Here is a 26,933-nt window from a genome sequence, read left to right as displayed (position 1 = left end):
CTAAACACCTTTGATAGCCGCTGTGACCGAGCGGTACTAGGTACTTCAGTCCGGAACCGCGCTGCTGCTACGGTCGCAGGTTCTAATCCTGCCTCGAGCATGGATGTGTGTGATGTGTTTAGGTAAGTTAGGTTCATGTAGATCTAAGTCTAGGGGACTGATGACCTCAGATGTTAAGTCCCATAGTACTTAGAGCCATTTGAAACACCTTTCAGCCGTCTAGTTTATTTTATTTGGCTACCAGTTTCGACGATTTACTACGAATCTTCAGGTCCCTGACCGACGTGTAGGAACATACCACCACGGTTCTGGTCAAAACAGCAGTACTGATATTAGTAGATTTCTGCTTACTATAGCGATCACTTCAACCATCATCTTCCTACAGGTCGGTCACGGACCTGAAGATGGCGTAGTAAATAGCCGAAACTGGTAGGGAAATAAAATAAATTTAGAAATTAGACGGCTGAAATGTGTTTCATTTGACATCTCTTTCCGATCTGCGACTCGTATCGTCGCTAGAATGGTTCCCCATACGTCTCTGCTCCGCTTACGTACTTTCCTTTTCGCGTCACGTGCCCAAAACGCCACCGGACAGCTCTCAACTAGCGGCGAGGAGTGGTCATAATGTGTTGGCTCGTCAGTGTCGTACAACTTTCTTCACTTTCTCGACGAGAGTGCGTATGAAAGCAACAGTCGGTGGTCACCGGAAGTGCTACTCATGTGTACTGCACGGTAGCTGACTCACCCGCTAGAGAGCACCGTGCAGTTAACACATCGCTGCGGTCTGCCCTTGCCCCCGTGTGACAGTAAGGCAGCGGTCACAGTGGCGCTGAATTGAAACGTCGTGTGGTGAGAGCCTCCCGTCAGGTAGACCGGTCGCATGGTGCAAGTCTTTTTAGATGACGTCACTTCAGCGACTGTGTGTCAGTGAGGGTGATATGATGGTGAGGTCAACTAAACATCCGGCACCAGATCGGAGAAAATCTCCGACTCTGCTGGGAATCGAACCCGGGCCCATCGCAAGGCATTCTACCGTGATATGATGGTGAGTGTGATATGATGGTGAGGTCAACTAAACATCCGGCACCAGCTCGGATAAAATCTCCGACTCTGCTGGGAATCGAACCCGGGCCCATCGCAAGGCATTCTACCGCGTTGACTTTTTTTTGTACATAACAACTATAAATAAAAATCATAGCCATCCCTACGGGGCACCGCCACTTGTGTCCCTGTCAAACAAAAATGAACTCTTACCTCTTCAGGCGTTGCCTTCCTAACTATACGTAACCATCCCCCATCTAAAATGTGAAGAAACTATACTATACAGGACTAACGTGTGTGCGCCAACCCACAAAAACACGATGAAAGGAAGGGGGGAAAGTGTATTGTAGTAGGGTACGGATGGGTGTTTTTTTTTCGTTATATAGATATCAATGTGCGAACAGTCATAGATAGTCAAGCGAGGAAAACTAAAACAGAATGAAGACACCATCGAAGATCGTAAACATAAATAACATGAAAATAAAGCTACCACTTCGTAGTGAGGCTTCCCAGCGACTGTGCCCACTGATACAGATAGTTTAATGTATGATCGTTTGCACTTCGCTCTGACCCCATCTACTACTGCCTGGAACATTCCAACTACACGGCGGGCTGTGAAAAGCACCCCATGGCTAGCTTGCGAAGCATCGTCGATATCTGGTATGCCCGGCAATAGCATTATGTGTTTTTTGCAAATAGAGCCAGAAGTCAAGTAAATTTTTGTGTCCGTAAACCGTTCAGCTTTGGAGGCCGACACGGTGAATTCCCCCTACAACCGACATCGACCGAAGACGGTCGATCTTCTCAAATCAGTAAGCCACCACGTGCTCGGTCTCAATGCCACCGTTCTTATCGCCTGAAGGTACAGGCTTCAAGTGACAGCCGCACGGGGTAGCCGCGAGGTCAAAGGCGCCTTGCCACGGTTCGCGCGGCTCCCCTCCGTCGGAAGTTCGAGTCCTCCCTCGGGCGTGTGTGTGTGTGTGTGTGTGTGTGTGTGTGTGTGTGTGTGTGTGTGTGTGTGTGTGTGTGTGTGTGTGTGTTGTCCTTAGAGTAAGTTAGTTTAAGTTAGTGTGTAAGCTTAGGGACCTAGAGACCGATGACCTCAGCAGTTTGGTCCCACAGGAAATTACCACAAATTTCAAATATCACATGACAGTCGGTGGAACTCAGACCAGTTTGTTTCGTACGGTTGAATCGTCTTACGTTCTTGCTCACGAAATATGGACTGTGAGAAAGAAATAAATTTAGTCCAAGGCGCTCGGATGAAAAATATTATAATCGGGATAAAGCTAGGAGTCTAAGGACTGAAATCGCAGCATATTTGGAAACCACAAGTAGGCAAAATATTTATCGGGTATCTTACGCGTAAATTATAACCTCAAAAAATATACACGTAAATTATAGCCTCAAAAAATAGTTTGCTCAAGTGAGAAGTGTGGTGTATTTTACGCTTAAATGTACTGTGGTGGATCTTTTATTTTTTTGTGAGCAGTAGCTGTCTATGAATTATTTTTACTGCTTAATGCTATTTTCGTGCCAGTGGTGTAGCGATTTCGTTAAATGAGGAGGTTTGCAAAAGTGGTATATGTGTTTTCATTTTTCAGTGGTTTAGTTGTCAAAAATAGTTCAAATGGCTCTGAGCACTATGGGACTTAACATCTATGGTCATCAATCCCCTAGAACTTAGAACTACTTAAACCTAACTAACCTAAGGACATCACACAACACCCAGTAATCACGAGGCAGACAAAAATCCCTGACCCCGCCGGGAATCGAACCCGGGAACCCGGGCGTGGGAAGCGACTTCGCTCTCTTTTGCTGAATTTAACCGATATTGTGTAGGGCATATGTAATCTTGCTTCTCATTGTCACTATTGTCTCCATTCTTCATAAAGCTTGTCTGATTATTTGTGAGGAAAGAGTGTTCTGTACTCGACACGTTCTTTTCGAGACAGATATAGCTCGTTCACATGCATTCTGCGTCGTTTTAGTAGCAAAAGCTTCATTGCGGTACTCGTCTCTCTGTACACAGGTACCGTAGCACCGTCCCCCGCCAGTGAGGTTAAAATAGATTCTAGCCTCCTTGATCCTGCCAGAAACTAAGGAGATCGGATGCACTGTCGGACCATGTCATGTGGCGGCCTCTGGCGACGGCGTCTGCCGACCGTTGTCGGTGCCGCCGTGTAACTACACTACACTACACTACACGACCGACTGTAGAGGACAACAGCGCGTTCTGTTCGCACGTGGGTCCTCTCTGTGTTCGACTGAGCCGTTTATTGAAACTGAATAAAAGGCTTTCTCAATATCTAGGAATCTCAAAGAGGTAATTCATACCAGTTGCACCGTTAATAATTTTGTTTACGACTTGTAGGCAGGTTTCTTTCTAATACCCGTTTTCTTCCTACGTGTTGGTGATTTTAATCAATGTCTTTTGTAGCGTGGTTATATTTCTCAATATCGGAAGTTTCAGAAGTAAGTAAAGAATTTTTGTTGGTTGATAAGTTGGATGTAGGAAATCATTTTAGAACGCGAACTTGGGGGTCTCTGACTCATAGTTGGTGCGGAAGACAATGCCAAAGCTAATTCGCTTTGCCTGGAAGAAACGTCATTATACATTGTGATGAGTGCAGTAAATATTCGAAGTGTGCGCCACTGACTCGATTGCATAATTGTAGCCGTAGAATTACGGAACGGTGGACATTGGGAAATGTTTCATTCGTTTGATCTCGAAAGTCTCCTGCAGCAGCAGCATTTCGGGCTAAGAGTTCTTCAACAGCGTTTACAGGGATCTGATACATAAGAGAGTTTACGTGGCTTCAGAGATAAAAATCGAGTGTTTTGAGATCTGGGGATTGTGGGCCAGTGAACAGGTCCATTACACCCAATCCAGCTTCCAGGATATTCTCTGTCCAAGAATCTCTCCACTCGATTTGTGAAATGGGGAGGTGCCTCACCATGTTGGAAGAACATTCGTCTTCTGGTTTGAAGCGGCACATCTTCGAAAAGTGCAGGAAGTATGTGTTCGGAAAAGACGCGGAAAATGCGACCAATCAGTGTGGAAGAATGTGAGGCTCGATTAGTTGGTTATGAAGAATTCCAGCCCAGACATTAACTGAAAGTCGTTCCTGAAAATGGTGGACAGTCATACCTCTAGGATTTACACAAGACCATACGTGGCAGGCGTGACTGTTGAACTTCTTCGATTTCTCAGTCCACGGAACAATTGTAAGTAGGCTGTTTAAGTATTTTTATTGGTAACGCCAACACCACGTAGCGCTCTGTATGAAAAATCAATGGCTGTGCCTTGTGCAGTCTGTGGCTGGTTTGCATTGTTGTCTGCCATTGTAGTGTTGGGCAGCGGCAGCTGGATGCTAACAGCGCGTAGCGTTGCGCAGTTGGAGGTGAGCCGCCAGCAGTGGTGGACGTGGGGAGAGAGATGGCGGAGTTTTGAAATTTGTAAGAATTGATGTCATGAACTGATATATATATTATGACTATAAAGGTAAATACGTTGTTTGTTCTCTATTAAAATCTTTCATTCGCTAACTATGCCTATCAGTAGTTAGTTAGTGCCTTCAGTAGTTTGAATCTTTTATTTAGCTGGCAGTAGTGGTGCTCGCTGTATTGCAGTAGTTCGAGTAACGAAGATTTTTTGTGAGGTAAGTGATTTGTGAAAGGTATAGGTTAATGTTAGTCAGGGCCATTCTTTTGTAGGGATTATTGAAAGTCAGATTGCGTTGCGCTAAAAACTATTGCGTGTCAGTTTAAGCACAGTCTTGTACAATATTTCTAAGGGGACGTTTCATATCTTACTTTGGAGCCTAGTATTACGTTTTTCACACGTCATTATTGTCACAATTTTTCACACGACTACACAGAAAACACAATTTGAAGAACAAAAATAAGAGAATACATTAACATAGAAAATAATATCTAGTTAATTGCCAGCGCAGCTGCGAAATACTTGGTGCAACTCTACATGCATGCTACAACTGTTGTACTGTACAACAATGAAAGACTACAACTACAAAGGAGATTCTCTCTACAATTACGCGCTAGCAATAAACAAAATCTACATTAATTACACAAACTACAAGAAAAAATCAGAAGATTCCAGTGAGGTATCCTTGGCTAAGGGTCGACATATGAAATGTCCCCTTAGAAAAATTGTACACGACTGTGCTTAAACTGACACACAATAGTTTTTAGCGCAACGCAATCTGACTTTCAATAATCCCTACAAAAGAATGGCCCTGACTAACATTAACCTATACCTTTCACAAATCACTTACCTCACAAAAAATCTTCGTTACTCGAACTACTGCAATACAGCGAGCACCACTACTGCCAGCTAAATAAAAGATTCAAACTACTGAAGGCACTAACTAACTACTGATAGGCATAGTTAGCGAATGAAAGATTTTAATAGAGAACAAACAACGTATTTACCTTTATAGTCATAATATATATATCAGTTCATGACATCAATTCTTACAAATTTCAAAACTCCGCCATCTCTCTCCCCACGTCCACCACTGCTGGCGGCTCACCTCCAACTGCGCAACGCTACGCGCTGTTAGCATCCAGCTGCCGCTGCCCAACACTACAATGGCAGACAACAATGCAAACCAGCCACAGACTGCACAAGGCACAGCCAGTGATTTTTCATACAGAGCGCTACGTGGTGTTGGCGTTACCAATAACAATACTTAAACAGCCTACTTACACAATGTTAACGAAGTCGGGAGTTATCATTCTTTGCTGGAAAAAAAAATACAGCAAAGTCGTTCCGAATTGGAAAATCAGGGGATAGAAGGTTCTGTACCTTACACAACTTGCAGGGAGGGCGATGTTCATCAAGCAGAGTTTTCCAAACACGGCTAGAACTAGCATTTAGAGCAGAGGAAGGGAGTGTACGCTATCTGAAGGACTGTTGTTGAACATTTGTAGGACTCGTTTTTCGAAACCTGGATTGCGTACGCTCTGTGGTCGACCTCGAGCATGGAAATTTCCCTCTAATGTGCCCCTTTCATGGAGACGACGATCCACAACAGCAAATATTCTTTGATTTGGTATTCGTCTGTTTGGATAACGTTCTGCGTACAAACGCCTTGTTCCTTCCACATTTCCTGCAGCACCAAAGGCCAAGTGCATGTCTGCTAGTTTATCCCACTTGAAACGTTCCGTGTCCTACGCAATATTTTTACTTTTGCAAGTGCATGCCATTGTTCCTTAACGCACTACCTTACCTTTGGTACTACACTTGATTGCGAATTACATTGATGTGGAAGCGAAGTACACAAACGACAGCTCACTTTAGGTACACAGCACAGAATGAGGACAAAGCGGGCTAGCACAGAGTGTCCTTGTTAGGGCGCGGGTACCAATAAAAAAAAATGACGCTAGGCATCTAAGCTTACTGATATGTCCCGCCGGTTATCGCACCACTCGGCGGACCGATCATCCTCTGAAGTCGCCTACCGTCGGAAATATGTGTCAGCGACCCCATTTTCGTATACTTAAAATAATTTCTCATATCCACGCTATCATACCACAAAAATTCTGTACTTAATTCTAAAACGCTCGGTATGTTTTCTCTTCTGCCTGATTCCTTTCTACATCTACATACATACCCTGCAAGCCACCTTGTACCACCGCTAGTCATTCCCTTTCCTGCGCTAGTGGCAGATAGAGCGAAAAACGACTGTCTATATGCCTCTGTGAGAGCCCTATTTTCTCGTATCTTATCTTCGTGATCCCAACGCGAAATGTATGTTGGCTGCGGTAGGATCGTTCAGCGGTCAGCTTCAAATGCCGGTTCTCTAAACTTTCTTATTAGTGTTCTTCGAAAGTAATGTCTCCTTTCCTCCAGAGATTCCCACTTGAACTGCCAAGCCGGCCGGAGTGGCCGTGCGTTTCTAGGCGCTTCAGTCTGGAGCCGAGCGACCGCTACAGTCACAGGTTCGAATCCTGCCTCGGACATGGATGTGTGTGATGTCCTTAGGTTAGTTAGGTTCAATTAGTTCTAAGTTCTAGGCGACTGATGACCTCAGAAGTTAAGTCGCATAGTGCTCAGAGCCGTTTGAACTGCCAAGCATATCCGTAACACTTTCATTCTGACCGAACCTATCGGTAACAAATCTAGCAGCTCGTGTCTGAATTGCTTCGATGTTTTCTTTAATTCCGACCTGATGCGGACCCCAAATACTTGTGCAGTAGTGAAAAATAGATCGCACTAACGTTCTATAAACGGACACCTTTACAGAACAACTACACTTTGAAACGTCTCTGTGAAGTCGCTTCATAAGATGCTTGTCGAATTCGGTACAGCTTATTCACGTTACTACCCGATTTTCGGTCAATTCATGAACTCTTCCAGAAAGACTGAGCACTCGAATAAGGCCTATTGAATATTATATGAGTGTTTTAACGAGGGGTTTCGGTTTTGTATTGTGGGAAACGCTGAGTTTGTCACCGTCTGCTGGGAGCAGACGATGTTGCTTGTCGTTCGAAGGAGTGCACAGGATGACCAACTTAGGTTTCCAGTACCTGAATGGAGAGGTTTGCCCATCTTAGTCGAAGGCCGTTTTTGTGTGTGAGATTGATGACGGAGGTCTATCCCTCTGGTAGCTTCCGCTGCACGGGGAGATAGATAATCTCGTGAGAAAAAGCGACACTCTTCGGCCAACGTTTAGTGAGTACGGATTGTAGTTCTTAAGGGGGGTTTCAGGTGATAGGATCAGGTTGAGTTAGGACTTCGTTATGTTTAACTGTTGAAATACTTATGAACTTCAGCTTAACTGAAGCGTGTGATGCGTGTTAATTTTCCGAATGTGCCATAATTATTTTGCTTTAAATAAGCGAATTTTGGGTGTTTGAGTTAAAAGTGTGGATGTTACTTTGTTCATTTTGAATAACAATGAAGAAGAATTTCAAACGGTAAATCTGATTAGGAAAAGCTGGTTAGGATCACTCCAACCGTACGTGAAGGTAATACTGTGTCGAAGCGAGTATGATTTTTAATCTTATATTTTGTGGAAGTTGCTTTTGCCTTTGTGTGTCGATTTTGTGGCACATGTTTGGTAATCAATTACCCTTCTGGTCCACCACAGCACCGCAATAGGCTTTATTTTAACAGTTTGCTTGTTTAATGAGCTATAATTTCTGCAAGAATATCTGTTCTTTCGTGCGCTTTCTACAAAGCAGCAGAACCGTTTGATTCGGAATGCACCACCTGCTCTAGTTCGGCCGTTTGCAAGCAGCAGACGCAGTTAGTATGTTGAATAATTATCGCACAAACTCGTGCATTGGTTAAACCTCTGTCCAGAATAGTGCATGCGTAGAATCGGAATGCGAATCTCACTGAGATATTTTTATGGTATGAATGCAAAGGAGATGATAGCATCATTGTCTCCCACCCCCGTTCCTGTGTTTCTTCTTGCTGTAGTTAAATTGTGCTCTGTTACATTCTCACGTAATTCTTACTTAAATATTTCTAGTCAGGCACCAGTTATGTGCAGTCAGGATGTGCAACCAAATACTCACATACAATAAATAATCTACGTGAAAGATAAATTTTGAGGTGTTGATCTTACCCACTTACTACGATTTCCAATCCTGAATTAATCAAGTTGCTTCATGCACGACATGGAGTGCTATTTATCTGGCTATTTAAAGAAATTTGCATACTCGTAATTATATTCTTAAAGTAATTAAACTAATAATTTTCCAGCCCCGCTTTTTTTCTAAATCGTTAGGAAGGGCATGGGCTTGTGGTGACCCTGAATTTCTGAATTTTTATCATTATTTGTGTAGGAGAAGCAGCTAGAAATGCGAGATAACGTATTCGGGTTGGTGAGAAACGTCGTAAAGATAGTAATACGTTACAACTTTCCTAAAATTCTCAAAAAAAAAAAAAAACGAAGTCCACAATTCGCCTTCCCGCCGACAATCTTCACAGGTTCGTTACATTTCATATCGCTTCGCAACGTTACGCCCAGATATTTAAACGATGTGACTGTGTCGAGCAGGAAACTACTAATGCTCTATCTGAACATTTCGGATTTGTTTTTCCTACTCTTCCGCATTAACTTACATTCTTCTACATTAAGAGACAGCTGATATTCATCACACCAACTACAAATGTTGTGTACGTAATCTTGCAGCAAGCTACAGTCTGTTATCTTCGACGCCTTCCGGTACATCAAGGCATCATCAGCGAACAATCGCAGATTGCTGGCCACCCTGTCTGACAGATCAATTGTGTGTATAGAAAGTAGCAACGGTCCTATCACACTTACCTAGGGCATCCCTGATGTTACCCCTGTCATCACTGAACATTCACCGTCGAGGACAACTTACTGGGTTCTATTACTTAAGAAGTCTAGTTACAGAACGCAGCTGTTGACCACCAATATGCAATGGACATCTGCAATCATACATCGCTGTATGTAGTTTATTACTACTGTTCATTTTACTATTTCAATTTTTTTCTTTTTTTCTTTCTTTTGGGCGCCATAGGAGCCCAGAGCCCCCATGGCTTCGCACCTGGTTGCCACAATGTAGGTGCGTTTATGCACGTTGGTATTCAGAGTTGGATGTAGGTACTGAAGCGATGGCATTAACGTATGAAATCCTAAAACCTCTGTTATACGTTACATCTGATCTTTAAGGTGTAGACTTCTGAAACAGCGCTTCAAATGCAATGTTTGGAAGTACAGAGTGGTTCACGTCGGCAGATTACAATATATGCACCGGATAATCATGGCTCGAAAAACTGGAACCTGAAGGTAAATTCGTTGTTCATTCATATTAAAAATTGCTGATGGTTCAGTATTTCTATTTAGTAAGTCATTGTGGTTCTCATCTATAGGACTTCCGTTATTACTATACTTAATTGTAGGCTCAACTGTTCGTTTTATGTCATAACTACTGCTTGCACAAGCATATTTTTATATAAATTAACATTTATACAGCCTTTTGCATATGGAGAAAGCAGATATTTTTGCAGCTATTACCCTGAGAGCTGCCGTAACCATTAAGAGAATCGCAGAACCACAACGACGATGAAAAGCCAGTCGTAGGTGGGATCGACACTGGATGGGAAGAAGGAACGAAGGCGAGGACATACACTCCTGGAAATGGAAAAAAGAACACATTGACACCGGTGTGTCAGACCCACCATACTTGCTCCGGACACTGCGAGAGGGCTGTACAAGCAATGATCACACGCACGGCACAGCGGACACACCAGGAACCGCGGTGTTGGCCGTCGAATGGCGCTAGCTGCGCAGCATTTGTGCACCGCCGCCGTCAGTGTCAGCCAGTTTGCCGTGGCATACGGAGCTCCATCGCAGTCTTGAACACTGGTAGCATGCCGTGACAGCGTGGACGTGAACCGTATGTGCAATTGACGGACTTTGAGCGAGGGCGTATAGTGGGCATGCGGGAGGCCGGGTGGACGTACCGCCGAATTGCTCAACACGTGGGGCGTGAGGTCTCCACAGTACATCGATGTTGTCGCCAGTGGTCGGCGGAAGGTGCACGTGCCCGTCGACCTGGGACCGGACCGCAGCGACGCACGGATGCACGCCAAGACCGTAGGATCCTACGCAGTGCCGTAGGGGACCGCACCGCCACTTCCCAGCAAATTAGGGACACTGTTGCTCCTGGGGTATCGGCGAGGACCATTCGCAACCGTCTCCATGAAGCTGGGCTACGGTCCCGCACACCGTTAGGCCTTCTTCCGCTCACGCCCCAACATCGTGCAGCCCGCCTCCAGTGGTGTCGCGACAGGCGTGAATGGAGGGACGAATGGAGACTGTCGTCTTCAGCGATGAGAGTCGCTTCTGCCTTGGTGCCAATGATGGTCGTATGCGTGTTTGGCGCCGTGCAGGTGAGCGCCACAATCAGGACTGCATACGATCGAGGCACACAGGGCCAACACCCGGCATCATGGTGTGGGGAGCGATCTCCTACACTGGCCGTACACCTCTGGTGATCGTCGAGGGGACAGTGAATAGTGCACGGTACATCCAAACCGTCATCGAACCCATCGTTCTACCATTCCTAGACCGGCAAGGGAACTTGCTGTTCCAACAGGACAATACACGTCCGCATGTATCCCGTGCCACCCAACGTGCTCTAGAAGGTGTAAGTCAACTACCCTGGCCAGCAAGATCTGCGGATCTGTCCCCCATTGAGCATGTTTGGGACTGGATGAAGCGTCGTCTCACGCGGTCTGCATATCCAGCACGAACGCTGGTCCAACTGAGGCGCCAGGTGGAAATGGCATGGCAAGCCGTTCCACAGGACTACATCCAGCATCTCTACGATCGTCTCCATGGGAGAATAGCAGCCTGCATTGCTGCGAAAGGTGGATATACACTGTACTAGTGCCGACATTGTGCATGCTCTGTTGCCTGTGTCTATGTGCCTGTGGTTCTGTCAGTGTGATCATGTGATTTATCTGACACCAGGAATGTGTCAATAAAGTTTCCCCTTCCTAGGACAATGAATTCACGGTGTTCTTATTTCAATTTCCAGGAGTGTATATTTCCTATTATCGAAGAACTGAGGCCCAAAGATACAAAGGAACTTCATGATATTGAAATGTCGATGATGCAGGATTGAGTTCACTCATGTCATACTGTAATGTGGGTAGCAATTTCACCTTAGCAGAAGTAAGAATTAAACTATTGATTTATTTATTTATACCCTTTCGACTCTTGCCAGTTTTTCCTTACTCGCATTCTGAAATAGAGAAGAAGATGCAATAAAATCAAACGTGAGCTTTCGCCAGTTAAGGCGTTACGTATATAAATCTAAAGTCAAACACGTAAATTTAGATGCATATTCCCTCATAAATAAACGATTGCCGAACTACTTTACTACACAGAGGGTCGTGAGGATCTCGCAGACAGCTTTCCTCGATACGCGCTTGCATTAGAATGCTCAACCCATGCTTGTTGTATTCCATTGCATTTGTAGAATGCGAAGCAATCGTAGAAAAGAATGCTTTTTGTGGTGTCATCGCCACACAACACACTTGCTAGATGGTAGCCTTTAAATCGACCGCGGTCCGTTAGCATACTTCGGACCCGCGTGTCGCCACTATCAATGATTGCAGACCGAGCGCCGCCACACGGCAGTGTAGTCTAGAGAGACTCCCTAGCACTCGCCCAAGTTGCACAGCCGACTTTGCTAGCGATGGTTCACTGTCTACATACGCTCTCATTTGCAGAGACGACAGTTTAGCATAGCCTTCAGCTACATCATTTGCTACGACCTAGCAAGGCGCCATATTCAGTTACTATAAATACTATCTTCAACAATGTATTCTGAACAGATAATATTGTGAATCATGTACCGTCAAGAGGGACGTTCATCATTAATGGATTAAAGTTAAGTATCAAACTAATTACGTCCGCTTTCAGAATTCTCATTCCTTGTCATGTTCCAGACCTCACGTCAGTATAGCTCTTCCCTCCTCACGCCAGCCTGCGTGAGCTAAAACGCGTGCATTTCGGCGTCCACTCGTAACACGGCGTTGGCTCTTCCGCTAACACAAAACTTTTCACAACAACGATAAAAAAGTCTACCGGCAAAAAGCATTGAATTTGTTTAATTGCTCTGCTGGTACTGCGAACGGTTGAAAGCAAGGGGAAACTACAGCCGTAATTTTTCCCGAGGGCATGCAGCTTTACTGTATAGTTAATGATGATGGCGTCCTCTTGGGTAAAATATTCCGGAGGTAAAATAGTCCCCCAGTCGGATCTCCGGGCGGGGACTACTCAAGAGGACGTCGTTATCAGGAGAAAGAAAACTGGCGTTCTACGGATCGGAGCGTGGAATGTCAGATCCCTTAATCGGCAGGTAGGTTAGAAAATTTAAAAAGGGAAATGGATAGGTTAAAGTTAGATGTAGTGGGAATCAGACAGTGTTGTAGCCTCTCACCGATGTTATTCAATCTGTATATTGAGCAAGCAGTGAAGGAAACAAAAGAAAAATTCGGAGTAGGTATTAAAGTCCATGGAGAAGAAATAAAAACTTTGAGGTTCGCCGATGACATTGTAATTCTGTCAGATACAGCAAAGGACTTGGAAGAGCAGTTGAATGGAATGGACAGTGTCTTGAAAGGAGGATACAAGATGAACATCAACAAAAGCAAAACGAGGATAATGGAATGTAGTCGAATTAAGTCGGGTGATGCTAAGGGTATTAGACTGGGGAATGAGACACTTAAAGTAGTAAAGGAGTTTTGCTGTTTGGGGAGCAAAATAACTGATGATGGTCGAAGTAGAGATTTTATAAAATGTAGACTGGCAATGGGAAGGAAGGTGTTTCTGAAGAAGAGACATTTGTTAACATCGAGTGTAGATTTAAGTACAGGACGTCGTTTCTGAAAGTATTTGTATGGAGTGTAGCCATGTATGGAAATGAAACGTGGACGATAAACAGTTTAGACAAGAAGAGAATAGAAGCTTTCGAAATGTAGTGCTACAGAAGAATGCTGAAGATTAGATGGGTAGATCACATAACTAATGAGGAGGTGTTGAAGAGGATTGGGGAGAAGTTTGTGGCACAACTTGACTAGAAGAAGGGATCGGTTGGTAGGACATGTTCTGAGGCATCAAGGGATCACCAATTCAGTGTTGGAGGGCAGCGCGAAGGGTAAAAATCGTAGAGGGAGGCCAAGAGACGAATACACCAAGCATATTCAGAAGCATGTAGGCTGCAGTAAGTACTGGGAGATGATGAAGCTTGCACAGGATAGAGTAGCATCGAGAGCTGCATCAAACCAGTCTCAGGACTGAAGACCACCACCACGCCCACCACCACCACAACAACAACAACAGTATTTATGGCCATTTACTTTCTGAAAATTGTTCACAATGTCCAATAAGAAAGGCAGAATTGACCTGCTGGTCACAGATATCAACAGTAAATTTGCTTCTGCGCATGCGCGCTTTATTTGGGTCTAGCGCGCATGCGCAGTTTCAAGGCTGTTTCGAACTGCTTAGTGCTTCCGCGCGCCGATAATGTGTCTGCTAATTCTCTTAGCTCCTCCTGTGGTAGCATTAGATGACAGCTGCGCTAGACTTGTTTTGCTCGTGGCGGAGCGCGATGTTAATACCCGCTGAAAACAGGATAAGCAGACGCGGATGTGAGGATCCCTACAGTACCGCCACCTGTCTCGATCTCGCCGGGGCAGCACGTATCTCTGGACGGAGCCGCATCTGGTCTGAGGTGAAGCCCAGCCACTGACGGGAACTGCCTCCGCCACCGGCACCGCACCGTGGCGGGTGACCTTGGCCTCCGTGTGCCGGAGCTTGCGCAACCCATTGTCGGCTGCTGGATCGCCGAGTCCCAGTGTGCCTAGTTCCGCACACTGTCGTTAGGCGCGCCACCGCTGCTCTCTTTCACGTGAAGCGGACTGCAGCCGGACGTGGCGCTCAGCGCAGTCAAGATTTCGCAACACCAAATACTCGCGCTCGTTTTTTTTTACCTCAGAACAAAAGCTGCAGCCGAACTCTTGTTGTTGTTTCCGTGCGGGCGCTAGCGATAAATACCTCGTTGCTCAATAGTTACGGCTCGAATCGGACATACGAATTGCATGCAGCTACATAAAAATAGTGGGTGGGAAGCTAGAGCGTCACTATGTAGGTCGCAGGACACGACTGTAAAGTGGGGCCCACTTCTCCTCCCGTATGCCAGTCCCCGCCGCACCCCATACATCTACAAAAATTGGCCCACACACCGTTTCTCATCATCAGGACGGCATTGTATTCATCAGTGTAAGTTGACACCATCTTATATGAGACTTGCACATCATACTATTTTTGTATTTGTACTTGAAATGAAGTTCTTATCAACTTCAGCTCTGCCGGAAACAGGAGGTAATGCAACGAGGAAATGTCGTTCGTACACTTCGGGGCGTGGAGACTGCAGAAAATTTTCCAAGATGGGGGAATATTCTAAACGTCGTACGTTTTTTATAATTATCTGACACAGAGTGCCGGCCGCGGTGGTCTCGCGGTTCTAGGCGCGCAGTCCGGAACCGTGCGGCTGCTACGGTCGCAGGTTCGAATCCTGCCTCGGGCATGGATGTGTGTGATGTCCTTAGGTTAGTTAGGTTTAAGTAGTTCTAAGTTCTAGGGGACTGATGACCACAGCAGTTGAGTCCCATAGTGCTCAGAGCCATTTGAACCATTTTGACACAGAGTAGAGATGGCCGTCTGTAAACTTCACTGTTGCAGATTCTGGCCGAGATAGCAACACAGATAACACCGAAATGAAATGAAATGGCAGGCCGGAGTGGCCGTGCGGTTCTAGGCGCTACAGTCTGGAGCCGAGCGACCGCTACGGTCGCAGGTTCGAATCCTGCCTGGGGCATGGATGTGTGTGATGTCCTTAGGGTAGTTAGGTTTAATTAGTTCTAAGTTCTAGGGGACTGATGACCTCAAAAGTTAAGTCGCATCGTGCTCAGAGCCATTTGAACCATTTTTTTTTGAATGAAATGTCGTATGGATAGGGCCTACCGTCTGCTAGACAGGTCATCTGGCGCAAGTCTTTTGAGTTGACGCCACTTCGGTGTCTTGCATGTTGATGGGGACTATAAAACACCCAGTCCCCGAGCGGAGAAAATCTCCGACTGAGCCATGAATCGAACCCGGACCCCGTATCATGACAGACAGTCGCGTTGACACTCACCTGTCGGGGCGGACACAGGTATCACTCATCACTAGTTTCAACCGCTTAAACTGTCATCTTGAGATCAGACTACAGATATGCGGTGTCTGTAGTCGAGGGAATAAGGAAGACACTTTGTCATTATAGTATTATCATCCTTAAGGAAATGTCACTTGCAGTCAAATTGTAAATACGACTATGACATTTCCTTAAGAATGTTAACTCTATAATGACACAGTGTCTTCCTTATTCCTCCGACTTAGATACCACATGTTTGTAATATGACATGAAGAAGACCGTTTAAGCGTTTGAATATACGATAATCAGTGTTCTCTAGATTGCTATCATGGCCAAATAAAGGTTTCTAAGAAAATGTCCAACTGTCTTGCTACTTTTTATACAGAGTGTAACGGACGTAAGTTCAGACGTTTTTATATGTGGTACGTTAATGCATACACACATCAGAATGTGGGTTGTGTTTTCTCTGCATCGAACAGTTTCCCCACAAACACTTCAAGAACTTTCCGACCTGATGTTGCGTGCACAGTCGCACCTGCACCACGAAGTTGAAAAGGTTCAAATGACTCTGAGCACTATGGGATTTAACATCTGATTTCATCAGTCACCTAGAGTTAGAAACTACTTAAACCTAACTAACCTAAGGAATCACACACACCCATGACCGAGGCAGGATTCGAGCCTGTGACCGTAGCAGCAGCGCGGTTTCGGACGGAAGCGCCTAGAACCGCTCGGCCACAGCGGCCGGCACTGAGTGGACCACCCATGTCAATATGGACTTAACGTTTTGTTCGTCCACGTGTCCACACTTCAACATCTGACTTGACAATGCCTATTAACATTAACAAACTACAAGTTGGATCAATTAGAATGTCAGTGGAGTTTGTTGCAGGAGTTTACTGCGATTCGTTTACCAGATACCGTATTTTGAATACTTTCCACACCGACACTTGTTTGTGCCATTTAAAATGGCTCTGAGCACTATGGGACTTAACTTCTGAGGTCATCAGTCCCCTAGAACTTAGAACTACTTAAAGCTAACTAACCTAAGGACATCACACACATCCATGCCCGAAGCAGGATTCGAACCTGCGACCGTAGTGGTCGCGCGGTTCCAGACTGTAGCGCCTAAAACCGCTCGGCCACTCCGGCAGGCTTGTGCCATTCAACCTGCGTAGTTGCTAGTACGATGTCGCAATGTTTGCCTGCAGTGAGCTTGTGTGTTCCTTGACTCCACTGCGACTTAGTAGTCAGTTTGTGTGTGACATTCCAAGCAATGGTGCTCTTGGTGTATGGAAAGGGTAGGGAGAACGCAAATTTGTTCTTGTAAGGTGTATGCAGCAGACGTCAACTATCTCGGCAACTATTTATTAACTTCTTCAACTACTTCCGTATGTTCTCGTTGCTGTTGCAGCTGACCCGCGCGTTAGCTCCCGCGGAATCGCACGAGGAAGTGGCCTGAGTTATGCCAAGTTTCCTACATATGCACCATCTACATCTACATGGATACTCTGCAAATCACATTTAAGTGCCTGGCAGAGGGTTCATCGAACCATCTTCACAATTCTCTATTATTCCACTCTCGTATAGCGCGCGGGAAGAATGAACATCTATATCTTTCCGTACGAGCTCTGATTTCCCTTATTTTGTCGTTGTGACCGTTCCTCCCTAAAAACGCCTTTCTTTTAATGATGTCCAGCCCAAATCCTGTATCATTTCTGTGACACTCTCTCCCACATTTTACGATCGTACAAAACGTGCTGCCTTCCTCTGAACTTTTTCGATGTACTCCGCCAGTCCTATCTGGTAAGGATACCACACCGCGCAGCAGTATTCTAAAAGATAACGGACAAGCGTAGTGTAGGCAGTCTCCTTAGTAGATCTGTTACATTTTCTAAGCGTCTTGCCAATAAAACGCAGTCTTTGGTTAGCCTTCCCCACAACATTTTCTATGTGTTGCTTCCAATTTAAGTTGTTCGTAATTGTAATACCTAGGTATTTAGTTGAACCATCGACATAGGTTCCACTCCTATCACATCTCTCTCCATCAAGAGCTGGATGGGAACGATTATGAGAATCGTATTGACTTCTGTATACAGGCATTAAGACAAGGTATTCCAGATGTATCATGCATCTTGTCTAGTGATGAAGCAACATTTACCAATCATGGCGAAGTAAACCGCCGAAACATGCACTATTGGTCGTTGACAATCCCTGTTGTCTTTGTGAGGTGAAACATCAGCGTCCACCGAGTGTAAACGTGTGGTGAGAGATAGTGAAGCATCAGCTCACAGGCCAAACAGACCATCATCCACGGATGCCAGAACACGTTCCTCTGCAGAGCAGGAGGAACCTGTGGTAGCAACATGATGGCTGTCAAGACCACAGAGCACGAAGGACTACAGCCATATTTTCATGAACTGTTTCCAAGTCGCGCTGAACTGGGCTCAGAGGACCTGTATGTTGGCCGTCCCGTTCCCTGCGTTTTACGCCTGTAGAATTTTTTCTGTGGTGAAACCCGAAAGTTGTTGTCTACGAAGGCATAGCAACTACATCCGATGATATACAACGACTTATTACTGCAGCCTGCTCGGACATCTCTGCTGAAATGCTAGCACCTTTGCAGCAGTTGTTCCACAGTAGTAATTTTGAACACAACCTGCGATGGTCGGTTGTCTCGTTACTGGTCAGAATTCACGTAATGTAACTAGTGTATGCACTTGCGTTGTTCTTTAGTGTGGCTACCTCAGCTACAATCCTATTTCAAACATTGCTGACATTCTAATTTACCTTACTTTTAGTATGTTAATGTCAATAGGCATGTTCCATTAAAAAGTGTATGCTTGCACAAAAAATACACTTTCTAAGTATTATTACAATCTGTTGATTGATTAACATTATGAGTCCCTGACTACCAATCCATTCTGTGAAAACCACAAATCAATAGCATTTCCCTATTTCCGAAATATTTCCGGCTACGTTTTAGGTGATTCGCTGTGTATATCCATTCAATATTTTGTAGGTAGAATACTTTGACAGTAAAAGGATACAATTATTTCATTAGTATAAGCAAAGCATATCTCTGTATTCTTCATATGTATAGGAAAGCTCCCATTTTGATTTAACGAGCTGGAATAACATCGTTTTGTGATTAACTCCAGGATATTCAACCAGTTACTTAGAAGAAATGTTTTTATTAATACAGGAATAAGGTTAGGCTGTCACAGAAAATTAAAAATGTGATACAGAAAAGCAGTTCAGAATGATGGAGGAAATTATGTTGGCATATACCTTAAAAGATCATAAAAATTCCAAATCAATACTTTTCAAAGCGGACAAACCGAAATAAATTTTTAAAAAATCCACAGATTATCCAGTGGCAGCAATACTGTATCTGCTATTTAGTAGGACCACAGAAAATCACAGCTACTACTACTACGTGGGAGTACTACAATAAATATAAAGTCTCGAGGTTGGCGCAGTGGTTAATACATGTGATCCGCATTCGGGACGGAGGCGGTTCGAATCTTTGATGCGCCACGTTTAGGTTTACCGTGGTTCCCTCTTCCCCTCTCCTCTCCCTCCCCCCAAATAGCTGCCGGTAGATGCCCAGATGGCTCCGTTGAAAGCAGTGCAGTCGATTTTCTTCCCCATCCTTCCCATATCTGACTTTTCGTTCCTTCTCTAATGACCTTACCGTCGACGAGATGTTGAACCCTAACCTTCCTTCATTTATGACGGCATGTTGATAATTATTACTTTAAGACCGTTGTAAGAGGTCCGCGAAATTACATCTGCTCGAGTGCGCTAGCAATAAATTCCTTAGTCATGGGCCTCTTACAACGTCTATTCACAACTGAATAAAACACAATTTTTGTGCCATACGCGTTTCGCGTTTATTCTTTGTAAGGCACATTCTGTGGCAGGCTTGATAGATGTTGATCAGCCGGCCGCTGTGTCAGAGCGGTTTTAGGCGCTTCAGTCTGGAGCCGCGCTGCTGCTACGGTCGCAGGTTCGAATCCTGCCTCGGGCATGGGTGTGGGTGGTGTACTTAAGTTAGTTATGTTTAAGTAGTTTCTAAGTCTATGGGACTGATGACCTCAGTTGTTAAGTTCCATAGCGCTCAGAGCCATTTGAACTATCGCACTACTCGACCACGATGTTATTACACTTGGCATCCTGCAGCCGTTATCGAAAGCACGCTGTGACATTACAGCACACAAATACAGTGGTCGCTCAGGTACAGGCTTCGCGTTGTAAATGATTTCAACACAGCTCCGCGTATACTGTCAAGTTGTTCAGCGTCTTCTAGAGAAATATCTCGATAAAAACTCACAACAAGCGATCCGAAGCATCCTTACTCTCAGGAGCAATTACACTGTGTCGACTAATACCGAGTATGTAATTACTGTTGCGATGTGCTGTCAAGTAGTGCGTTCAGTAATGAAGCATTTTCTGGTCTATTTGGGAGGTTAACTAAAAATTGTAAAAGAAATTTTCATGAAATACTTACCATTTGTTAAGTGTGTCCCACTTTTATTATTTTAGGCGCACATTTGAAGTACTTATTTGGGGAGTGGATACGTGAAGAGGATGATGTCCAATTATTCATTTCACTAGCTGTAGCCTCCATCGCATCCTGTCATGCATTAATGATAGTAACATATTGTATGTTCTGTCGGATACCAGCGACGTCCATGCACAGAATTTCGACAACGTGATTCAGTATCTCGATCACGTGCAGTCTCAGGTAGCACTTGATGAAGACAACGGGTCACGTTGAAACTTCGTGGCAGATTAAAACTGTGTGCCCGGCCGAGACTCGAACTCGGGACCTGTACCTTTCGCGGGCAAGTGCTCTACCAACTGAGCTACCCAAGCGCGATTCACGCCCCGTCCCCAAAGCCTTACTTCTGCCAGTACCTCGTCCCCTACCTTCCAAATTTTACAGAAGCTCTCCTGCGAACCTAGCAGAACTAGCACTCCTGAAAGAAAGGATATTGCGGAGACATGGCTTACCCACAACCTGGGGGATGTTTCCAGAATGAGATTTTCACTCTGCAGCGGAGTGTGCGCTGATATGAAACTTCCTGGCAGATTAAAACTGTGTGCCGGGCCGAGACTCGAACTCGGGACCTTTGCCTTTCGCGGGCAAGTGCTCTACCAACTGAGCTACCCAAGCACGACTCACGTCCGGTACTCACAGCTTTACTTCTGCCAGTATCCGTCTCCTACCTTCCAAACTTTACAGAATCTCTTCTGCGAACCTTGCAGAACTAGCACTCCTGAAAGAAAGGATACTGCGGAGACATGGCTTAACCACAGCCTGGGGGATGTTTCCAGAATGAGATTTTCACTCTGCAGCGGAGTGTGCGCTGATATGAAACTTCCTGGCAGATTAAAACTGTGTGCCCGACCGAGACTCGAACTCGGGACCTTTGCCTTACGCGGGCAAGTGCTCTACCAACTGAGCTACCGAAGCACGACTCACGTCCGGTACTCACAGCAAAGAAATTACCGGTTTTATTTAATGAACATTAGGCTTACAGTATTTATGATAATAATAATAATAATAATAATAATAGTAATAGTAATGATCCTATAAAAATAATTTCGTGGCTAAAACATAATCTGGTAATTTCCAAGAATGATTGCCTATCAAAGTCGCGGGTCCAAACGATACATATCGAACGTGCGATCGTAAATCGATCATGCGACTCTGGTGGGAGGCGCTCTGAGTATGTTTACGGTGGTCGCTACAGGAACGACAAGAGAAGAGCGTCACAAAAATACTTGTAATTGCAAAGGAGAAGACTTACCTTACTCGTCGTCGGTGTTGTCATCATCTGAAAGCCCATTACGGTGGTCTGGATGGATAATTTGGAAGAGCCGTACCATGTATTCTTCCTGATACTCGTTAGTTTTCCGTACTGTCCGCAATGAAACTGTAACGGTATTTCAGCATAGAAACTGTTCTTACGAAGTTTTACACACTTCGCTCCACCACAGTCTACACAGTCCCTTCTTTCTGCGTCCGATGGTACTCCATATTTGCGACGAAAAGTCGAACAATTTTCTACGCTGGATAAACATGGAATTAGATTTTTCCATCTGAGAGAATCCGCCGAAGAAACGTGAAGAACACCAGACATCCCACTCACTAGCGACGTAGCCATTCCCTAGTAACTCACAAATAATTCGCGGAGGTATGTAATTTAGAGCAACTAAGGGAACGACGGAAAACAGATAAAAATGACGGTCACAAATAATTGATCACAAGGCCCACCACCAGAGTCGCATGACCGATTTACGATCGCACGTTCGATATGTATCGTTTGAACACCGCAACTTCGATAGGTAACCATTCTTGGAAATTAGCCAGAATCGAATCGTTTGGTTTGTATTCTTCAAAAAATTTGAAGATCGACTCAGGAGGCACTTACGACAGTTTAGGAACCATTGTCTTAGAGTAAATAACAAATACCGATGGGACGCAGTTCTCAACAATACAAGAAACGCAGCAGCGGTCCGCACCGTAGCTGAGCAACAGTTCGAAAGGAGGCAATTAGCGAGCAACATGAATGTCTCCACCCCAAGCCAGAAGAGCCGCAATGTGGAGTGAGACTACGGCGAAACGACAGTAATCATAAGGTTAGTGGTCAACAAACATCTTATTTCTGCTAATCGTGATACCTAGAACAAAATCGATCGCAGCTTTCTGCGGACGCATAACATATTTTCATAGGCATGTGTATTGACGGACATGGACGTCTTCGGCATAGTTCTTATGCTCCGGGTAATTTATTTGATTTTGTATTAGCGCTGTGTATCACGGATTGTCTGAGGTAGTTTCTGCTGAAGAAATTTTGTAAATCTTGTAATTACGGAAAAGGCTGAATACTACAAATTATAAATTCATCTACGACGTGTCCGTGCCAAGTGCCCTCTGTGTTCATTTGAGCAGGTAATGTTCGATAAGTCGAGTGTATCACAATGGTGAATTGAAGTACACCTTTCTCAAGGAATAATAAGATTCTTCAACGTATTATAGACAGCTTTCATGTATTAATTGTATCTTTTCAGAACATTAATTTTGCTTTTTAAATCATTGGCCTCATATCAAGGAAATGAAATGCGATTTTAAATCGTTGTTCCTGTTTACGTATGATTAAATAAGGCTTTATAGTCTTTGGGTCGTCCGAATTCTCAACCACATTGCAAATCTTACACTTTTACTTGACTTGTCACCTTCCTAGTACTGAAGCGGTAGAGCCCCCGGGAAACGGAGGCGCAAGTATAATTTGTAGGTGTCCTCCAAAGCTATTGCTTACACGCTGATCAGACACATTAACTAGTTTCGTCGGCGATGAGTTACGGGCCAAACACGAGCGATATAGTGCTAACAATCCCGGGACCAAAATCGCGTGCAAGCGGTCACTCTCTTCAATCCCGCCACACACGAGAAACTTAACATGCTGTTTCAACCAATATTTTTTACACTAAAAGTGTTCACAATTGTCGGACGGCCTTTCATGAATTCATTATCTGTCTTTAAAGAAATTTCATACTTTCCCTGATTCCAAAATCCTGCCTCATCTATGCTACAAGAGTCGAAAGTTACCAGCGAAACCCGTTCTGATACCTCTGACAGTGGAATACATGTACTGATACAGTTGTTGCTAAGATTGTAGGGTAGGCAACTTTCAGAGGTGTTAGTATGGACCAAAACAAGGAAAATATGTCCGCTAAACATGAGCTCTAAAATGCATACCTTAAGAGCTATGAGCACGTGCTCATCTTCGCTAACGCCAAATCGTTGTCACTGAATCACGCTGAACCCGACATTGAAATTGCTGACCATATTATACTGCATAGTCAAGTTCGCAACACTAAACAAAATTTCGAACATAAATATCAGTCGTTAGAACTCGCACGTCGTACAATCAAAATTGATAAAATATGGATCGTAGTACTATCTACCACATATTAAAAACATGGTAATACTGTTACTATAACATGTCGAAATCTTTCTGACAGGAATTAGGTATAAATGACCGACGTAACATGATCGCAACTAATTTTTTAACGATAATGTTGGAAGGTGAAGAAATTATTTAAAATTTGTGCCTTACACGGGATTCGAACGTGGGCCTTCTTGCTTACTAGACCGAAATGCTGACCGTTATACTGTCGCAGCACTACGGTCAACTTCGCTGCACCAATTACCCGCGTCCAGTGCTCTCCCCAACACAAACTTCAATTCATATATTCAACCTATTTTCCCGTTAAACTGTCACTATTGCCAGAGATCTCCAGCACTGGAATAGCGCCCCAGCGTTGGACGTAACGGGTATGTCCTGCACCACAGGTGCTCAAATAGATCTTAAAATTAAACTTTCCCCTACATATTTAAGTCCAATCTTTATCTACGATATTGACGAAAGCCTAGTTGAACACATGTACTGAAATCTGTGTGCTTTCCCGAAAGTAAGACGTACTGGCTGCACATTCCTACCATTGTGGAATTGACTTTCACCCATATTTTAAACATTAATATACCGACTTGCTGTTAAAACCGACTGCGAGAAAGACTATGTTGTGCTGTACTCTGCTGTGAAAATGTCTTGTTTTCTTTTTCAGTTTTTAGTACGGTAGAACATTTAACCCATTCGCCAAATTGTTTTTCCAAGTATCTTTTCCTCATTATGTACACAGGAGTGTGCTCATTTGTTTCCCTTCTCGCAGTCGTCTTTCACAGGAAACCGGAAAGTTGTACTTATGGCTTGTCGGCTTATCATTTGGATGCTACTATTGAACCTGAATTTGCAATAACAATAAACAAGTCTCAAAATCAGAGAGAGGGGGAGGTCAAGACTAACAGAGAGGGAGGGAAAGGAGAGTAGGACATATAAGTTTGCCCAGTTCCCATACATATTTAGCATTTGTGAGGCATTGCCGGGATCGCTAGTTTTTTTACTATATTCAGAAAAGTTTTTGTGTTATTGCTGAAGGAATTCTTTTTTGCGTTGTTAAGACACTGGACTCGTGTTTAAGAGAACAGCGGTCAAAATCCTGCCCGGTGATGCAGGTTTAAGTGTCTCGTGATTCCCATAAACCGGTCTACGCGAATACCGGGATGGTTCCTTTGATATGGCACGGCCGATTTCCACCCTCTCCTCCCCCCAACGGAACTGTTTCCCTGACTCTAATGACTTCGGCGATGACAGGTCTTCAAACGAAAATCCTCTATTTTATTTTATTTTTTGAAAAAAAAAAAACAAGCATTTTGATTGTACAAGAGGCAGCAATTGATAACGAGACAGGTGGAAAAATTAAGTCAACTGCTGATTATTTCAAAAGTGATTGCCATAATTGTTAATACGCTCATTCTACTGCGAGACAAGACAGTCAATGCCTCCATGGAAAAATGTTTGCGGTTGCCCACGAAATCATGATTGTACCCAGGCATGCTCCTCTTTGTACAAAGCAAATCAACAGCCACGGATGTCTTTCTACAGGGCTCCAAAAATATGGAAATTGAATGGGGAGAGAACGGGACTCAACCATTTGAAAACGTTCGCACTATTTCATGGCTTCCACTAGACGCAGACAGCTGGGGTACACTACCTCCGTCCCGGAAGGTTCGCGGTGGTGGCAGGAAGGGCATCCGGCCACCCTCTGCCAAATCCGTCATAACAGAGCCGACCCCGCGTTGGAGCGGGACAAAGGCCCGAGAAAGAAAGAAAGAAAGAACGGGACTGGATGGCGGATGTGTATGGACTTCTCAGTGAAACTTCTGCAGCGTAGTCGAAACAACCTTTGCAACATGTGGGCGGACCCGACGTTAACAAGTTTGTTTCGAGAAGTGGTGTACACCTGGGTACAATCACTGTTCACTAGGTACTCTCAAGCATTTTACTATGAAGGCGTTGATTGTCTTGTCTCACCGTGGCATTAATATATTAACAGTTATGGCGATTACTTTTGAAATAGTAAACGGTTTACTTACTTTTTTCCATCTGCTTCGTTTTCATTTAGCTGCCTCTTATGTGATGATTTTCCTTAGAGTGTTACAAATGGTTCAAATGGCTCTGAGCACTATGGCACTTAACTTATGAGGTCATCAGTCCCCTAGAACTTAGAACTACTTAAACCCAACTAACCTAAGGACATCACACACATCCATGCCCGAGGCAGGATTCGAACCTGCGACCGTGGTGGTCGCGCGGTTCCATACTGTAGCGCCTAGAACCGCTCGGCCACCCCGGCCGGCCAGAGTTTTACAGCTCCGTTTGTGACGTGAGTTAATCGAGTAATCATCGACAACAATTAGTGCTTATTCTCCACGATACTGTGGCTCTAATTGTAGCTAGAGACTTAGCACCATTTAATCTACACTCCTGGAAATGGAAAAAAGAACACACCGGTGTGTCAGACCCAACATACTTGATCCGGACACTGCGAGAGGGCTGTACAAGCAATGTCACACACACGGCACAACGGACACACCAGGAACCGCGGTGTTGGCCGTCGAATGGCGCTAGCTGCGCAGCATTTGTGCACCGCCGCCGTCAGTGCCAGCCAGTTTGCCGTGGCATACGGAGCTCCATCGCAGTCTTTAACACTGGTAGCATGCCGCGACAGCGTGAACGTGAACCTTATGTGCAGTTGACGGACTTTGAGCGAGGGCGTATAGTGGGCATGCGGGAGGCCGGGTGGACATACCGCCGAATTGCTCAACACGTGGGGCGTGAGGTCTCCACAGTACATCGATGTTGTCGCCAGTGGTCGGCGGAAGGTGCACGTGCCCGTCGACCTGGGACCGGACCGCAGCGACGCCCGGATGCACGCCAAGACCGTAGAATCCTACGCAGTGCCGTAGGGGACCGCACCGCCACTTCCCAGCAAATTAGGGACACTGTTGCTCCTGGGGTATCGGCGAGGACCATTCGCTACCGTCTCCATGAAGCTGGGCTACGGTCCCGCACACCGTTAGGCCGTCTTCCGCTCACGCCCCAACATCGTGCAGCCCGCCTCCAGTGGTGTCGCGACAGGCGTGAATGGAGGGACAAATGGAGACGTGTCGTCTTCAGCGATGAGAGTCGCTTCTGCCTTGGTGCCAATGATGGTCGTAAACGTGTTTGGCGCCGTGCAGGTGAGCGCCACAATCAGGACTGCAT

At 44.9% G+C, this 26,933-nt stretch overlaps 1 protein-coding gene and 2 non-coding genes across 4 annotated transcripts in view; all 3 read right to left on the bottom strand.

Annotated features, from left to right (window-relative positions):
* The window catches only part of LOC126281537 (polyamine-transporting ATPase 13A3-like), a 383,790-nt gene that overhangs the window by 173,459 nt on the left and 183,398 nt on the right, over positions 1–26,933 (bottom strand). The window lies entirely within an intron of this gene.
* On the bottom strand, positions 20,862–20,936 carry Trnas-cga (transfer RNA serine (anticodon CGA)). The gene has a single exon. It is a non-coding gene; the product is annotated as a tRNA-Ser (tRNA).
* Positions 21,162–21,236, bottom strand: Trnat-cgu (transfer RNA threonine (anticodon CGU)). The gene has a single exon. It is a non-coding gene; the product is annotated as a tRNA-Thr (tRNA).

The sequence above is a fragment of the Schistocerca gregaria genome, chromosome 7 (assembly GCF_023897955.1).
Source record: "Schistocerca gregaria isolate iqSchGreg1 chromosome 7, iqSchGreg1.2, whole genome shotgun sequence".
NCBI classification, from domain to species: Eukaryota; Metazoa; Arthropoda; class Insecta; order Orthoptera; family Acrididae; genus Schistocerca; species Schistocerca gregaria.
This window is presented reverse-complemented; position numbering and strand designations above follow the sequence as displayed.